Consider the following 16,214-nt stretch of genomic DNA (forward strand, 5'->3'; position numbering starts at 1 on the left):
CTTAATGATTTTGCTGCTTTGTTTTTTGTTTTTGTTTTTTGTTTTTTGTTTTTTGTTTTTTTTTAATGAGGCAAACATCTAGTATGAAAAATTTCACTGCAGCAACTAAAGACTGTCAATCTATTAACTGCTGAAAGCAAGGTCATGTAATGGAGAAATATGAAATAACCATGCTTACAGATGACACTATCAAAATGCACTAAAAATATAAAAAATGCTGCTGTGGGCAGACATCATGTCATTCAATACCTCCATGTAGCGTGAAGGTTCCTAAATACAGCTGTAACAAAATTTCTTTTTAAAAAAAAAACTTGAATGGTCATTTATTCTGTTGGGGCTGGTTTTAAATCTCTCTGTGGGTTCTTCCCCTTCTAAAAAGTCATACTGGAACTTGCTGTAGAGGCTGAGATTACTGTGGATGAGGAAGGAAGTGAAAGGCAAAAAGATTGATCCATACATCTTTAAATTCATTTTTTGAAATGCTACTTGGAAAATTTAACTTTTTCCCTCATTCAAACATTACACAGATTTTTGAATCTGTGGAATGTTTTCTTTACAGAGTGAAGGTATCCTGTTATTCTGAATTGTGCACATAAGTGCTTTTAAGTCCTCTGGAATATCAAGGGGTTCACATATGTTTTGTTTTAGGCACGTCATATCTAGGGATGCAGGTGGGACTGACTGCAAGATAAGCTTCCTGTCTGGCTGACTTGTGCTTTTTGCTGTCTTTAACCTGTCCTTAAAATGACCAAGAAATATAGCTTTAAAATCCAAGCGATTGCTTAATTTTAGCAATTATATTGCAGTTATCGTTGCCTCCTTCTGTGAGGTCTCTTCAGCTTGAGTCAGAAAGCAGCCGAGAGCAAACAACAATCCTTTCAAATCAAGAAGCCTCCTTCAAATGTGCCACATTGCTGATCTTGAGAAGCATACAGAAAATCACTGGTGAATACACAGAAAATTTCAAGGTCTGCTGATCGTCCAGACACTGGGTACTGTGCAATATTGCCTCACAACAGATGTTGTTCCTTGCATGCAAATAGTATCACAGTATGCGAACTATAATTTAACCCATGTCTCAGACAGGGTCAACACAAAGGCCATGGTAGAGCACTGGGCTGCAGTGCAGCTGTGACTATTTTAACAGAAATCAGGGAGCCCTTGCTCAAGAGCTCCTTGATTATGTTTGTTTAGTTGTTTTTGTTTTGTTTTGTTTTGTTTTGTTTTGTCTTTTAATGGCAGTTAAGAAATAGAACAAAAAGCAGACTGAGATGGACCTGATTTCATATTACTATGAAAATATCATAGTGATGCTGGATCCACGTTATAGAGATTTTAATTTTATTTCATTCTACATATCTTCAGAAAACCTTTGCTAATTTAGATAGCATTGGTTTTGCTTTTGCATATACATTTTTCTTTATTTATTTGCTGGAAATAGAATATACAATACCCCCAAACTTCTTTGCTGGCTAGGTAATATTTCAAAAGACTTTTTTTTTTTTCAAAAAGTTCCTTTCCCCAAGTAAACATGTGTAATAAATCTATCTAGACATTTTTATTTGCAAATAAAAAGATAGACTCACAATGAATAAAAAACTAAATGTCGTGTTTAATTCTCAGTTATTTCCTTCGTACTTCATATTAATTACAAGTATGTCCTTGGGTAAATTTTTCCCTACAACTTACAGTTGCTATATAAACCTACAATTCGTACAAATATTTTCTTAAGAAGAATTTGTTTTAAATACATGCAGAACTCATAGTAAAATATATATTTCTGAAGCATTTTAGTATTTCATTAATTCAATTTATTTTCCAATCAGCAAGAGCACATTGAACAGAAATCCGTTCTTTCAGTATGCACTAGTTTAGTAGGTTTGCTTGAATTTTATAGACCACACAGAAATTTGTGATAGCAGTGGTGCTTTCACTCTGCAGTGAGCCATTTTTCTATAGGCTCTATTGTTTTTCTTGCCTTTAATAAGAGCCTTTGTATGCTCAGTCTGCTGATGTTGTCTGTTATCCATTTTTACCCAGGTTCTTACATGTGTGGTTGACTGAAGAATTACTCTGGGATTATTTTGACCCCCAGTTCAGTTTTCTTAGGCTGCTATAAAATGGCATGACATAATTAAATCCAGACATGGGGGTAGCTTGGTTCTGATTATGTGGCAGCTTTAGCCATATGGTACTTGGATCAGGGGACTTTTATATTTTAATTGAGTTTTCCTGCATGGCTAAAGTTTGTAATGTCTTTTGATATTAAGGTCTTCTTTTCCCTCTCCTACTGTTCAGAATACCTCTGTAAAAGAGCTTTGCTTGAGAACAAGCATGGCCCTATTTTTATAGGAGAATGGGTAATCACCAGGAACCTGACTTGGGAACACCTGGAATTAATCAAAATTGCCTCTTACTAGCCTGTTATATGAGGATACCAAAAACTTGGACTGTCATGTTTGCTTGTGGATTTCTGTAAGTACACCACCATCTTTTAAAAGCATTTGTTCATTCAAGTGAATGATTCTGACCTTTGAGTCTCTGCAGTTGCATTTCAAGTGTTTAAATTATTTAAGTGTTTCTGCATGCTAGGTAACTAGCACACTTTCTCTAGGCTTGCTGGGTAGGAAGGGGGTGTAGAAGTCAGCTGGGTATGACATTTATCTTGGTATCCCCCTCACTCCATTTAGCAAATAGGCAGATGACACAAAACACATGGGTAGTCTCACTTAAGGAGAGGTAAAATGCTGATCTACATTGGGAGTGGGGAGGGACAAGTCATATCTGCACCGTGAGGCACAGACCACTCTGGCCATTATTCAGGGTAAGAGTGTGTGCGTCTGCAAGGGGAGTTAATTCCTTTTAGTTCCTGGATAAATCCATGGCTGACCTCATTGATGTGACAGTGAAATCAGTGGGAGTTCTCATATGCTTAAAAGGAAGGCACGTATTAAAGGGCTTGCTTTGAACCAAGGTCACTGCATTGCTAATCTGAGCATTTTTCCTGTGATGGGCAAATGCCTCCTGGGCTCTGAGCATCCTTTGCTCTTGATGCAGAGATTTAGTTCTGTGCCAAAGAAGCAAATGAGATATTTACTGCTGAGTTCAAGATGAATAGGGTTTATAATGGGAGCAGGAGCCACTGCTATCTCGAAGGCAGTCTTCTAGTTAATCAGATCTATTTGTTATATGACAGCAAGGTTTTCACAAAAGAATTCTTTTGAATATCTCCTTTGAGTGAGCAGGAGCCTCTCAGCCCACAGAGAAGTGTGAAGAACTGGGGATGCTATTTCCTTTTCCTTGTGAAAAAGCCCACATTGCAAAGACCATACCTAATAGGGGAGATGGCATGGTTTTTTTTATACAAATTTGTCTGCTTATACTGTTACCTGGAAAAGTTTTCCTTGGAGACGAGTCATCTTGTAATTTGAAATTAGAGTGGATGTGTGTGCTGCTCATGCCAGTGGCTCCTTTCAGAAGTACCTGACACTCTGAATGTAGGTCTACTCCAAAGCCAAAACATTTGTCCTTCTGAAATATTTGTTATGAAATCTAAAGCTAATCATAGCTAAGGGGTGTTTCAACACTGTTTGAAAAATCGCACTAGAAGTTCATGAATCACCCCATGAACAACAGTGGAATTTAAACGTTGTGTCTAGATTCATTGACAGAATTTAATAAAGAAATGCCTGTAGTATAGCACAGCTCAAAGTAGCTTATAGTCAGCTTGGGTATAGAAGCCCAGTTATGGCAGCATGGCATCCAAAACAGGGTAATTTTCCTCTCTTCCTGACTGAGTTCTCTGGTACTTTAGTAGCATGAATACTAGACAGCTAGTTTAGAGCTAGCTTTGATACTTCTTGGTACCCTGCTGCCACAGTGCAGTCTGGACAAACCTTAAGGCTTAGACTGCCAGGGGAGATAGGAAATTGAGGCCCTTAATCTGCAAGTAAGGAAGAGCACACCTGTATGGCAAATGAAAGGCAAGTGCAAAGAGCAGTTTGTAATTGAAGGACTTCCTCTGAGCTCTGTGGCACTTGGGCCCTGTGAACCACCTCTTACCAGGACATGAGACTCAAGGAAAATAAGGAGAAAACATGCCCAGATGGAATTTAAGCTTGTAGGTTTACTGTGTTCTACAACCCCAAAGTTATTCTTTACCCTCAGTGCACGTATATTTGGAGGCATCTCTCCTCTTATTAGTGCATTTGTGTTATGTTTGGAACAAGTGACCTTAGATGTGGCAGGAAATTTTAAACAAAAGTTAGCCTGCCAAAATAGTTATCCTGTTTATTTGCTTTCAAAGGATGTATTTCTCAACTCAATAACAACAGTAGTAACATTTTGTATGTCCAGAATGTATTCACTGAAAGCTTCGAAGCACTGTAAATGTATCCACACAGTGCTTCTGTGAACTAGGTAGGACATAATGTTACCACTTTACAGAGGGGTACAAAAGATGAAATCACTAGTCCAAATCTAACTAGAACACCAGTGATCATCAGATAGGATAGAAATAACATTACAGCTGTTGATGTATGTTGGTTATGTAAGCCTTGTTGCTCTCCACACAGCTTCTAATGCTATAATGTTTGTATTTTTGGTTACGGTTACAATTTTACAATAGTATGCTGCTTTTCCACTCCTCTAAAGAAGAGAAGCAAGTCCCTGTGTGCAATGTAGCATTATTTACACTATCAAGTTCCAGGCATGTATCTCTGTTTGATCTGATCCTTGGTGTGGCATTATTGATGAGCTTGGAGGTGACATGAAAAGCCTTGAAAAGAAGCAGATTCTGGATGAGGAGCTGGCAGATTAGGGGGAGATCCCAGCAACAGTTCAGCAGTGCAGGGAGGAGTAGTTGTAAGTCTGACCTTTTTGTGTAAAAAACCATGAAGAGTGAGGTGCTGACAGCGGTTGTTTCACTAAGCCCTTTGGAGCACACGGATATTTCCTGTAGTCAGATGTGGCTTCCAAGGGTTAGACATATCTCCAGAGTGTTTTCTGGCATTTGCTAGACTTCATGAGGCACCACCAAAGGGTTAAATAGTTCCATACTTTGTCACTTGCTCTCTAATTAGGAAATGGTCCAAGAGCTCAAAGTTCAAAATGCACATGTTCTGATCTGGGACTAAGCCCAAGTTCCCATCGATCGCAGCCTCCTATGTTAGTGTGCTGCATCTGCACATGATCTCTTCCCATTGCCATTTCTGCCATTTGTTTTCCTTTTTTAAAGAAAAATGAAACAATTCATCTACAGAGTTTCACTTCTTTTGTCACTATCCAAAGTCTTTCATTGCTTGAGCTTGTGTGCTTTCTGAGAATAACTTGTGACCCACTTTATGATTGAAACCTTGCCAGTAAAACATGACAAAAATCTTCTCATTCCACTCTGTTCTGCAGCATCTGTGGCTACTGCTTAAGAAGCAGGAGAGGTCTCTTTTCGGCAGATGCACAGGTATGAACTGGTCAGGCTGAGCCTCAGGGGCTTGAGGTTCCTTGTTGGCCTCAAAAGGAGAAACAGAGGACAAGCAAAATGACATCCAGCTGGGATAGTGTTATGAGAAGAAAAGGCAGACTGAGGTTAAGCTGAGGCCACAAAAAGTGAAAGGAAAAACACCCCCTCCCCCAAACAAAACAAAACACAAACCCCAAAACCAACCAAACAAAAAAACCACCAATAACAAACAGTTTTACCACGCAAACAATAAATGGTAGGAGCCAGATGCATGGATGGTAATATGGAAGGGGACGCAATCAAAATGTTACCCTATGGAGCCTGCAACCTAGAGAGAGGGCAAAGTTATGGTGATTCATAACCCAAACACTTTCTGTTTTCAGATGCAGAAAACATAAATGTGGGGTTTGTTGTTGGTGAGGGTTTTTTTTTTTTGTTGTGATGGTGGCTTTTTGTTTAGGTTTTTGTTTTGTTTTTTTCAGAAAGTTTTATTTAAATTAAAATGTCACCTTCCTTTGGAAAATAGATTCCAATAAAACATTTTTTGTGCTTGCTGGAAATCAAACAAGGGGTTACAAGAGCTTTTGAGACCTTGTGTTTTAAGAATGGCATGGTTTTAGGGCTCATAGTTTTAGGTGTTACCCCAGAATGGATGGTGTCATCTAAGGATGACAGCCAGCTTTCTGCTTATGAAAAAGAAGGTGGTGATTCTGGTCTCCACCTCTTTCTCTCTCCTGCTTCCAGCCACATGTGTTTACTGCTTTTCTGTGCTGGCTCTTGTGCTGTTTAACATGGCAGGGAGATGAGTCAGATCATAAACCTGTCTGAAAAACATATCCAGCAAGACAAATTTGGTCTATGAGCTTTAACACTGTTCCTGGAACATGTATGTGTAAGGGAGGGGGCAGGCCTGTGCAGCTGGGAATGGCAATGAAAAGGGGGGGCAGAATGACCCTTTTGGTAAAAGTAAGCTGTTAAGTCAGCTTGGCCATGTCTCTTAGCTGGTGCCTGGCTTGGTACAGTTGGCAGTGCTGGTAATTTTCCTGCACCATACAAGGCTTAAGGACAAAGAGGCAGCTTCATCCTTGGCATAATTCCACGAGTGGAGTTGCAGGAGTTATACCCAGGGTGACTTTGTCTAAAGTGTGCCTTTTCAACATAGTCCACTAAATCAGCTCATTCTTGCTCTTTCTTTGTTTCTTTATTTGTGGCTACACTGAATTAGCATCTTAAATAGATTGCCATGGGAATAAGAGATGCAATAGCTAACTTGCTTTCTCTTGTGCATCTACAAACAGTCTTTTCATAGCAGCCTTTTCACAATCACATGTACAGTGTTTGGACACTTAATACATATCCATCAAGGGCGTTTGATGCCGTAAAAAAATCTAACAGTGTAAGGTGCCTAACATATGGTATATGGTTGATTCATAGAAAATTTCTAGCACATATAATTTATATATGCAGGTGAAACATCTCTCTTTCCAGAGTGACTTGTCGCATATTTATTTCTTCTCACTCTCATTCTGATACATTATTTTATATATTTTATGACATGTGGATTGTGGAAAAGAAAGAATAGATAACTTGTTTTGATGAAGCAGGGCATTCTCTGCATAGAGGATGAGGTAAAAGAGAGCTTTGTAGGAAGAGAGAGAGCTCAAAAGACAGGCCTTGTGATGAAGAGAGCTGTGGGAGTGGATCAATAAGAAAGGAGAAACTCTGAAAAGGATTTGAAGCTGAGGACAAGAAAGCATGGCTTTCAGGGGATGTAGGCAGTGTGGCTGGGCTATGGAACAAAAGATGATCTCAGTTGCTGAATTTTCTGTGGATAACAATGTAGGTGCATTGTGAATAAGATCCAGGCTCAGTAATAAAAATAATTAATCAAATACTGTGATCACACAGTGGAGCTGGGCAGAGAATTACATGTTAAAAATATTAGAAGAAGATAACTCTGGTAAAATAACGTTGATAATGTGGATAGCACAGGGTTAACTAAACAAGAAATCTGGATGAAAGTATAGTCAGTGTAGGTTATATGTGGCTGGCAGCTGATGGAGCCGTGCAATTGCACCAGAATCTCAGATATCATTGAAGAACGTGCCTAGGATGTCTCACTGTGAAGAAAAACTTGCAAACGTGACCCCAGCACATTGTGATGCAGCGAGATGTGCCAGAACTCACACGCAGCCTGTCAGCAGAAGCCTGAGAGCTGCGATATGCCTGCCCATCTGAACGAGGTGCTAACTTCAGCATCTGCTTCTGCAGGGGACTCAGCTCCTTTACCAAAGCAGAGGGGGAGGGAAATTACCTCTGCCAAGACTATACAGTAACAAATGTAGTGTGATTGGACTGCTTTAATTTGCCCCAGAAAAGGATCTTAAAATTAGGAGCTGTCAAGGCATTTAATACAGTACGCCTAAAACATGGTAAAATATAAGATTGGAGAAAAGCCAAAAGCTGAAAAGTAGAAATGCGTGCTTATAAATCATTGACAGAAAAGTTGTACAGCAACCTGCACAAGGAAGTAGTAAAAGCTGGATAGAATATAACAAGAAGTAGGGTGCCTTGGGAGTGTGAGAGGGGAAGAGGAAGATGCTGAGTGAAGAAGTGATCAAAAAGGTGGGAGAAAAAACAGTGAAAGTCAAAAAGATGGCATGGTGTTTAAGGAGGATTTTAATTATTTTCAAAGCAGAAAAGAGCTCAAAGAGGCTAAGGATGAAGTACAAAGCATGATATTCATGCAGGGAGTTATAATAAGAGATCTGATGAGACTGATTTTGGTGGCAGACAGACCTCACAGCCAAACTAGAGGTATAGAAAGTAGGACAGCTGGGATGAAATGGGATCAGCAGCTGTAAGCAGGGTATTGAATTAGCTAGGAACAATTCAATTCAAACAACAAAGGAGGGAGGAACTTGGGGAGACAGGTGAGGTCATAGATGGCTGAGGCAAGATCAAAAGGAGCTTAAATTTCAGGGAGTATTCACTTCCTGCATTGCTGCTTCTGTCTCTTTGTTTATATCAGTAAACTGCTTCTATGCTACATTAGGTTTCCTTGCAGTGGCAGGGAGAGGTAGATGGGAGGACACGGTGTGGTGCTGAAGAGGGGACACTCAGCACCTCCACTTTTGACAACAGTAAGATGCTAGATCAGCTTGGTTGTCTCACAGAATCACTCTGAGGTGCCTGTGTTGTGACCATGCTCTCTTGGGGAGATCGGAACCAAAAGAATAAGTGGTTAAGATGGAGGTGAAGAGAAGCAATCATAGGAGGATCAATAAAGGTTGGGGGTCAGGTCAAGAAGGTCAAGGTAAAACGTTTGTGACAGAGAAGTGAGAAACCCTAGTGTTAGCAAACAAAGTGTGTTAGGAAGGATGAGAATAAGAAAAAGGGTGAAGAAAAATCAGAGACTTTGCAAGTGAAACCTTTTCACAATGAATATGGGCTAAACTTAATTCACAGGTTTTTTGTTTGTTTGTTTGACCTAAAAGGAACAATGCATTGGGGATGCCTGTGGGCTTTCTAAAAGCAGTTGTATGAATATGCAGCAAATACATGCTTTTCTTGAATTGACTTATGGATTTTTTTTTTTTGCCTTCCACCTTAAGCACTTCACTGCCTAGCAGTAAACCGTCAAGCACTAGCCCTTCCTAGTCAGTCGCTCTTGTTCCCCTGCTTAAGAATGAAACACAATATCTTGCACACCCAGAATGCGAAGGAGCTAATCATTGGCTCGCATTGTGGCTGGCGGAGCAGGCCCGCCTCTTTGGCTTGTGCTGACAAGCTGTTTATGTTTGTGCAAGGCCACCCTTTAACTCAGCCGCCTGATGGCTGTAATGGGACCAAGTGTCTGAATGCTGCAGAGAGCTAAATCTTCTCATCAGAGGCACGGTGAATTTCCGTCTCTGATACTCCTGCTCTATGGAACTCTATGGAACACTAGTAAGTAGCTTTCTGTCTTCTTGTGGCTTTTCTCATAAGATTAAGGACGTTTTAGCAAGGCAGGTAGGCGCTGTCATTCAGAGGCAGCTATTGATGTATTTCCTCTGTCTGAAGTAAAAGAGCAGCTACTTTGTATGCAGTGTCATGACTACAAGGACTGCACTATTTCAGTCTCAAATGAGACCTTCCTGGGAGGCAAAAGGGAAAAGTTAGTAGGGACACAACCCATTTAAACTTGCCTTTTTTTTTTAATATTATTTTAATCCGCATCTAGGGCTCATTTTTAGCTGCATTTCCACTATTTGATCATCCAGTCATGTTTCAAACAGCAGCAGGTTTGCAAGATCTTAAGTAGTGTTGTTTGGAAAAGTGTGAAAGGACTAGAAGTGAGATACTGTAAAATATATGCTTCCAAAAATGTTGAAAGGTACTGTCATATTCTAAGATATATACCTAGCAGCAGAAAAAGCAAAGTCATGTTCAGAGATTTCAGTTGTCTTTGCTGGCTGCTATTAGGAACTGTTCACAGTTCCACAGAGCAAAAAAATGCAGAGATAGAACAAATCTGACTTCTTTTTTCTTTAATATATGCTTTCTGATGTTCAGAAGTTTAAATAAAATATGTCATGTTTGGACAGTATTCTTCAATTTAATCCTGCATTGCAAATATTGCTGGACTTTTCAGACACTCTCTTTTACCCTTTACATCAGCAATGAAAATCTTAATGTTCAGTCAGAGCTGGATACCATGCAGAATCCTAGAACTAGTCTGCCCTTGAAGTTTTGGCAAGTCTGTGTCCAGATTTCTTCCTTCTTTTAGCATGGCTGGAAGTGTCCCATATGGCACCGTGATAGCACTTCGATATTGCCAGAATGCTCCTGTTTTCCAGGGTACTTCTTCAGCTCTCACCTGAACCAGAAGTGCCAGGATCTCCAGAAAATTCAGCTCATGTTTTCAGTTCAAAATACCTGGGAGGAAGGGGAAAGAAGCTGACACTATAAATGTTTTCATTATGCCTGTTTTTAAAGTCACAGGCATAACCTTACTTCTAAGTTTCAATTAGGTCTTTGTTAGCCTTGAGTCATGCCAAAAAAGCAAAAGCGAATCCGAAGTGAGGCCTGATGCCATGTTCTTTTCAGCTTGTCTAACTTGTCCCCTATGGATGTATCTAATAGGGGGATGCCCTGGGGGTTGTGCCCTCGTCTCTGCCATGCTGCTTGTGTTTTGGGGCTGTGCACAGCTTCTGCAGACAGCCCTGATGCAGTCTGGAGACCTTTGGCTCAACGCTTCTACTCATCTATAATGCTTTTAAGGACTGCATCATTCAATGAGTCTTGAATTGCAGAGGGCCAGCAAAGCAATATTATCTGTGGGAAGCATTGGCTATGAGACAGGCAGAAACTTTCAAATAAAAATGGTCAAATTATGGGCAGCTATTGTATTTAATACATTTTAACCAGATGGGTGTCGATGCTTGCAGTTGTTCAGCCCTGAGACTGAGCCTCCTCTAAGCGATACAATGCATGCATGCTAGTGTATGAACTAAAGCTAATTACAGCAATAAGCTGCTTCTGTGCCAGGCTGTGAACACAAGCCAGAGGTTTTCAGTCACTCTCTCTAAGTAGCAGATAGATACTAAGCCTTGATTAGAAAGATGAAAATGGAATTGTTTTTTGCCTATAGATCAAGTAACAAAGAAAGCCATGAGATACACATCAGGCATAAATACACACCTAGGAGTTTTTGCTGTGCTCTCTCAGTAGATAGCTAGGAATAATCAATATGCTTACCACATTGTCTCTCTCTTGACTAAAGAAAGAAATTCTTCTGTATTACCAGCTCAGCACATGACTTGCTCTGTAGGGGCAGACTGTGCCTGTTTGATTTACATCAGGGTAAACAGGCAGAAGATTAAAATTGATTTGTCTTCCTCCCAGAGAGATAATTTTCAAGATGTATTCACAGGACTTGCTAAAAAAGCCCCTGCATCAACATCCTTCATAAAAACCCAACTACTCTGAACCACATATGCTATAATTGTACTTTCTGATTCTGAGATGGTAGACAGTTTGTGAAAACAGAATGATTTACTACTACTCATTAACTGAGCTTTCAGATAGCCTGGGAAGCAGATAAGCATGTCATCCTCAATCTACAAAAGAGGGAAATGAATTCTGCAAGAAAGCTGGAAATAGAACTAAGATCTGCTTCCCAGGGCTGTGTTTTTACTGCAATTCATTTTCTTGCCCTGGCTCTGCAGGTGCACTGCATGTTGACCGTGGGATCCCTTGCCAACATTTTCCTGTGGCTGAGTCTTTAGTCTGCAGGCACATTTGCAAAATAGCTATTGTTCAGTTATTCACCAATTAATGGGAGATATCAATTTGGGGTTGACTGAAACTCTGACCTTTTACCATGACCTCTTATGAGTACTCCCAAATATACTTATGGTTAACAGATTGCAAACCCTGCAATGTTGAATCTGATCTACTGGATTTTCCCCTTCTTTGCCTTTGAGAATGTCAGACCAGCTCCCAGAACTGGTCAATCTTTTGGGAAAGAAAAGCTCTATAGATTGATAAATCTTGAGTTACTGGAGGTGTTATTCTTGACACCCTGAGCATTTGAATTCTTAGCAAAAGCAGGAGGTTTTAAGGGTGCTTTTCATCTCAGGGTTTTGACTTTATAGTGGGTGCTTTGCTCATGTGTCCTATATGCTTGACACACGTCAATTACGGTTATGGTAAGAGAGTGCCTGTGAGTGAAATATCACCTGTGCCCCAATCCCATCAGTTGTTTGAGTCTGACCAGAAAACTGAACTGCCAGGTAACAAGAAAAAGTCTGAGGTCCTAAAAGAAGCAGTGGCAGCCTTTTGTTGGTTTTGTATAGACTTCCTTGTAAAATCACTTGCCATCAGTACTGAAGTGTCTGTAGGGGCAGAGACTGAGCTTTGCAAAAAAACCCTCCTTAGCCTCCTTGGGTAAATTGTCCTCTCTCTTAAATATGAACTAATATCTTCCATGCTAGTATCCCCAACTTTCATCCACACCTATGAAAGCTTTAAAAATCTTTCATTGTGGTTTAATTTTCTTTATTTATTTTATTTATGTATTTATTTTATTTTTCAGGTTTGTTTTCCTAGGCATTAGATCCTTTTCTAGGTAAGGGAAGTTGTTGTCACTGAAGTGGAACATACTGGTTTCTTCTAAAAAATGAAAAATCCCGAGTGTGCAGCCTTCTGTATTTAAAAGAAAGAGCAGAAGGGTTGTAGTACTCAGATGTTAATCATACATCAAGAGCAGAGGATCTCCTTCTAACGTGTGCGTTTTATTTCGTGGCGTTACTCAGAAAGCACTGCACTTAGGAAAGAAAAGGATTGCAAGGCAGGTCATATGTGCAAAATTCACCCAGGAAAATAGAAGTTTCTCAACTAGGAATTTGCCATAGGGCCAGTTCTGTAGGGTGGCCTGCCTGAAATATAATAGAAAACACAGGCAAAGATGGAAAGAAAAGGCATCATGTCCTTCCATTCTTGCCTACCGCAGGAAGTGAACGGCAGTGGCTAAGTGGTCTTCAGGTCTGTGCTGCCTTAAATCTGAATCTACCAGAGTCCATTGATTTCTCTGATTACTCCTCCTCCTGTCTGATGTGCCTGGCCTCCCAGCTGGCCAGCAATGCTGATAGAAACAAGCCTCAGTGTCATACAGGTACTTGTACTGGCTGTGCTTGTTCTGTTGCTGTGCTGGGAAGATGTTCCTTTGGACTCCATGGGCAAGCCCTAGCTTTCTTCTTACTGGAATCACTGGCTTACAGAACAGGCTCTCTGCATTGCTGCTTTGCTTTGACAGTGTGTCAAAGGTTCAGTCTTGCAAACTACCTTCTTTTAGGGCACATACAGGATGGGTATAAAATTAACTGCAGCCTCCAGATGGCCCACCCAGATTCCTCTCTCTAGCTCACCTCTCTCAGGCCCAGAAAGCAAATTGTATCCCAGCATGTGCTCAAGTAGGCAGGAAATATTATAGATGCCACTGTTCCTTCATCCATGAAGGAGCTTTTAAATATTTCAGTTTCCTTCCTTTTTGCCTGTGTAGCTGGACAGAAAATCTAAGAATGCAGCAATTTAAGCTCGTAGTATAAACTGTCCTTAATTGAGTGGGTAGCTTGCTGCGTACTGACCTGGTTGCTGCTGTCTAAAAAAAATTATCATGGCTGTAGTCAGCCTTTCCCTCTTATCACAGCTGGTTTACAGCATGTGAAACTGAGAAGCATAGTACCCATCAGGATTCAAAGACTGCACTGCAGCTTCCCTCATGAAATCAGATCATACTTGGGGATCACTTTATTCTTACATATTTCTCCTTACACAGCATCTTCAGCTGACACTTTACCTAATGCTCCCTTAGGTATAGTATAACCCCTCAATGTACCCTGACAGTCAGGTGTTACTGTTTGTTATAGTAATGTCCTAGCACGAAATTCTTCAGGCTTTACTCTGGCAAAACTTCCACTAATGGCAATTCAGAAACTGGTTATGTAAGGGCTGAAATGGGACTGTGAGAATTACAATCTTTTCTCATATGTATTTTTTAATTTCTGCTTCTGATTGGGATGCTTAGCTTTGGAGCAGTACCTTGGCCTTCATTTCAATTAGTTTTTGAATGTGTAAGAGTACTTGATAGATATTTGGTGAGGTTACTATCAATTCCAGCACTGCAGTGGATGAACTTTCAGCATATTACGGTTTTCAGACATTGCCTTCATGAGACCACCTGTCTAAAGAAACCTGCCTCCTTCTCTCAATTTCTCCATAATTTTCTCCTGATTTCCACTCTCCTCTATCACTTTGAAATTTATGCTTGACACTCATATACATTTTGGGACCCAGAGTTACTTCAAAATATTTCCTTGATTCACAGCAGCTATGTAAAAAGATATGCTGTCACAGTCCAACACACAGATGGGAAAATGTGAGCCATGGCTGCTGTGGTTCTGACTGCAAAAAAGAGGAGTGGGAAGAGTTGATCATGTGGGTTAAAAGAGGAGGGACAGCATTCTTGTATATGTGCACAGGTACATAAATTAGGGTATTCTCAATAGAAATATCTTGTATTCCCACCTGCCTCAAAGTCCTGCACAGCCTCAAGCTTCTCAACCTTTCACTCCAGCTTTCAGTAGCCTAAGGCCTCTCATCCTTAGACCCAGTCTCCAACTCATGCCAGCGTAGAGCATCTAGCTGCTGCCTGTGGTCCATGCCTCCCCCACCTCAGACACATAGTTCACTGATTCTTCATCTTTCTGCCACCACTCCTCTCCTTCCATCCTAGAGCTACCTTTTTTCCCCCTCCGCCCCCAGGCCTCCCAGATCCCATCATCCTGAACCACTGTGCTCCATACCATTTAAGATGCTTGTTTTCCCTGCCTCACAGTCCTTAAACGCTTTCCCAGAGCCCCTTGCTCTTTGTCATATTCTCCTTCTACTCTCAGTCTTCCTCACAACAGCTCAGCGTTTGCAGTCTGAGAAACAGGGTGCTGTTTCTTCTCCCCTAGAGTCTCAGATTTCTGAGTGCAAAGGTCTCAACATAACTTCTTTTTACTCTTTTTCATTGTACTTGAGGGCAGGAAAGTGGAGCAGGTCCAGCCTACACCAGGCACATACTAGCCCTTTGCATGCTGTAAGAATGGATAGCTCCAGGCAACGTCAGAGAAAGACTAAGCCAAGAAATATATGAGCGTGGTGTATTTTTTAGAAAATGTAGTCCTTTCTGTTTCTCTTGGCAAACAAAGTGTCCAGTATTCAACACTTATCTTGTGAACCATCTTCAGGCCCAGAGCTGCTTTTGAACTGTTTGCTGTGATTCTTCATGTGCTCACTTCTTAATGTTACTGGTCACATGGTGACATTTCTGATTCTTGGATGAATTATGTTTTCAAACAAAAAGAGAGATTTGGACACATTACTTTTGGTTCAGAACTTTTCTTGCATGCAGCCATATGAAAATATATACATTGGTGTTTCCTGGATACTTGCTTTGAAAGAAAGCTTACTTATGTGAAGGGAAGTTTGTGATAAACAGTAATACTGAGACACGATTTTACAGGAGCCAGTGGTTAATTTCTGAGTGTAGCAAACTATGTTTCAGGGCAGTACAGAGCAGAAGCGTGACCCTGGCACAAACTAAGTGTATGCCAGTGTTTAAGGGTCATGGTTGCCACAGAAATGCAACTTAGAGCTTGAAGTAAGATTACAGTCAAAAGGAGTGTGGGGCTTATGTGCTGTTTCACGGTATATTTTCATAAGCGGCTTGAGCATTTGGCTGGCAGTCTTTTTTTCTTCCCCCGCTCTGGTCCAAAATGCCCCACATCTGTATCAGCTTCAGCACTCAGTGGACCCCTATGAGCTAATTCACCTCACTGACCTTGCAGAAAATTCATGCATTTTGTCATGGATCAATTTTCTGTCAGGCAATGAGCTGTACCTGTTCACTGGGAGTCCAACAAATGCATCAGTGCAAGGTGAGAAGTAGGAGTGTGCAGCCAGAGAGGGGAAGGGAACCTTTGAGAAGAGTCCAATGTTTGTATTTTGAAATGATATTCTTCTAATATTTTAACCTTCCCTGATGAAAACCACTGAGGCATATGCATTGCATGCTGTTGGCTGGCTTGTTACTTAAAGAATACATGGTATCCAGGCATTAACTCATGTACTGTGGGCTTTAGGGTGGGAGAAAGGGACCACCATTCTAACTCACTTGGAAAAGAAAATGCTGCATGTCTGTCAGTCACCAAAGCATTCATAATGAGCT

The 16,214-nt window shown here is 40.7% G+C and overlaps 1 protein-coding gene across 2 annotated transcripts in view; it reads left to right on the top strand.

The window, feature by feature from the left end:
- Positions 1–9,267: 9,267 nt before the first annotated feature.
- TRIM2 (tripartite motif containing 2) overlaps positions 9,268–16,214 on the top strand; it is a 68,845-nt gene continuing 61,898 nt past the window's right edge. The window contains exon 1 of one of the 2 annotated variants that reach the window (XM_082051451.1): positions 9,268–9,405. The gene's annotated coding sequence lies outside the window, so the exon portion shown is untranslated. Of the gene's footprint in view, positions 9,407–16,214 lie in introns of both variants that reach the window. The other variant, XM_082051452.1, reaches the window with a different exon arrangement.

Source organism: Streptopelia decaocto (assembly GCF_964273445.1).
Source record: "Streptopelia decaocto genome assembly, chromosome: 4".
Taxonomy (NCBI): domain Eukaryota; kingdom Metazoa; phylum Chordata; class Aves; order Columbiformes; family Columbidae; genus Streptopelia; species Streptopelia decaocto.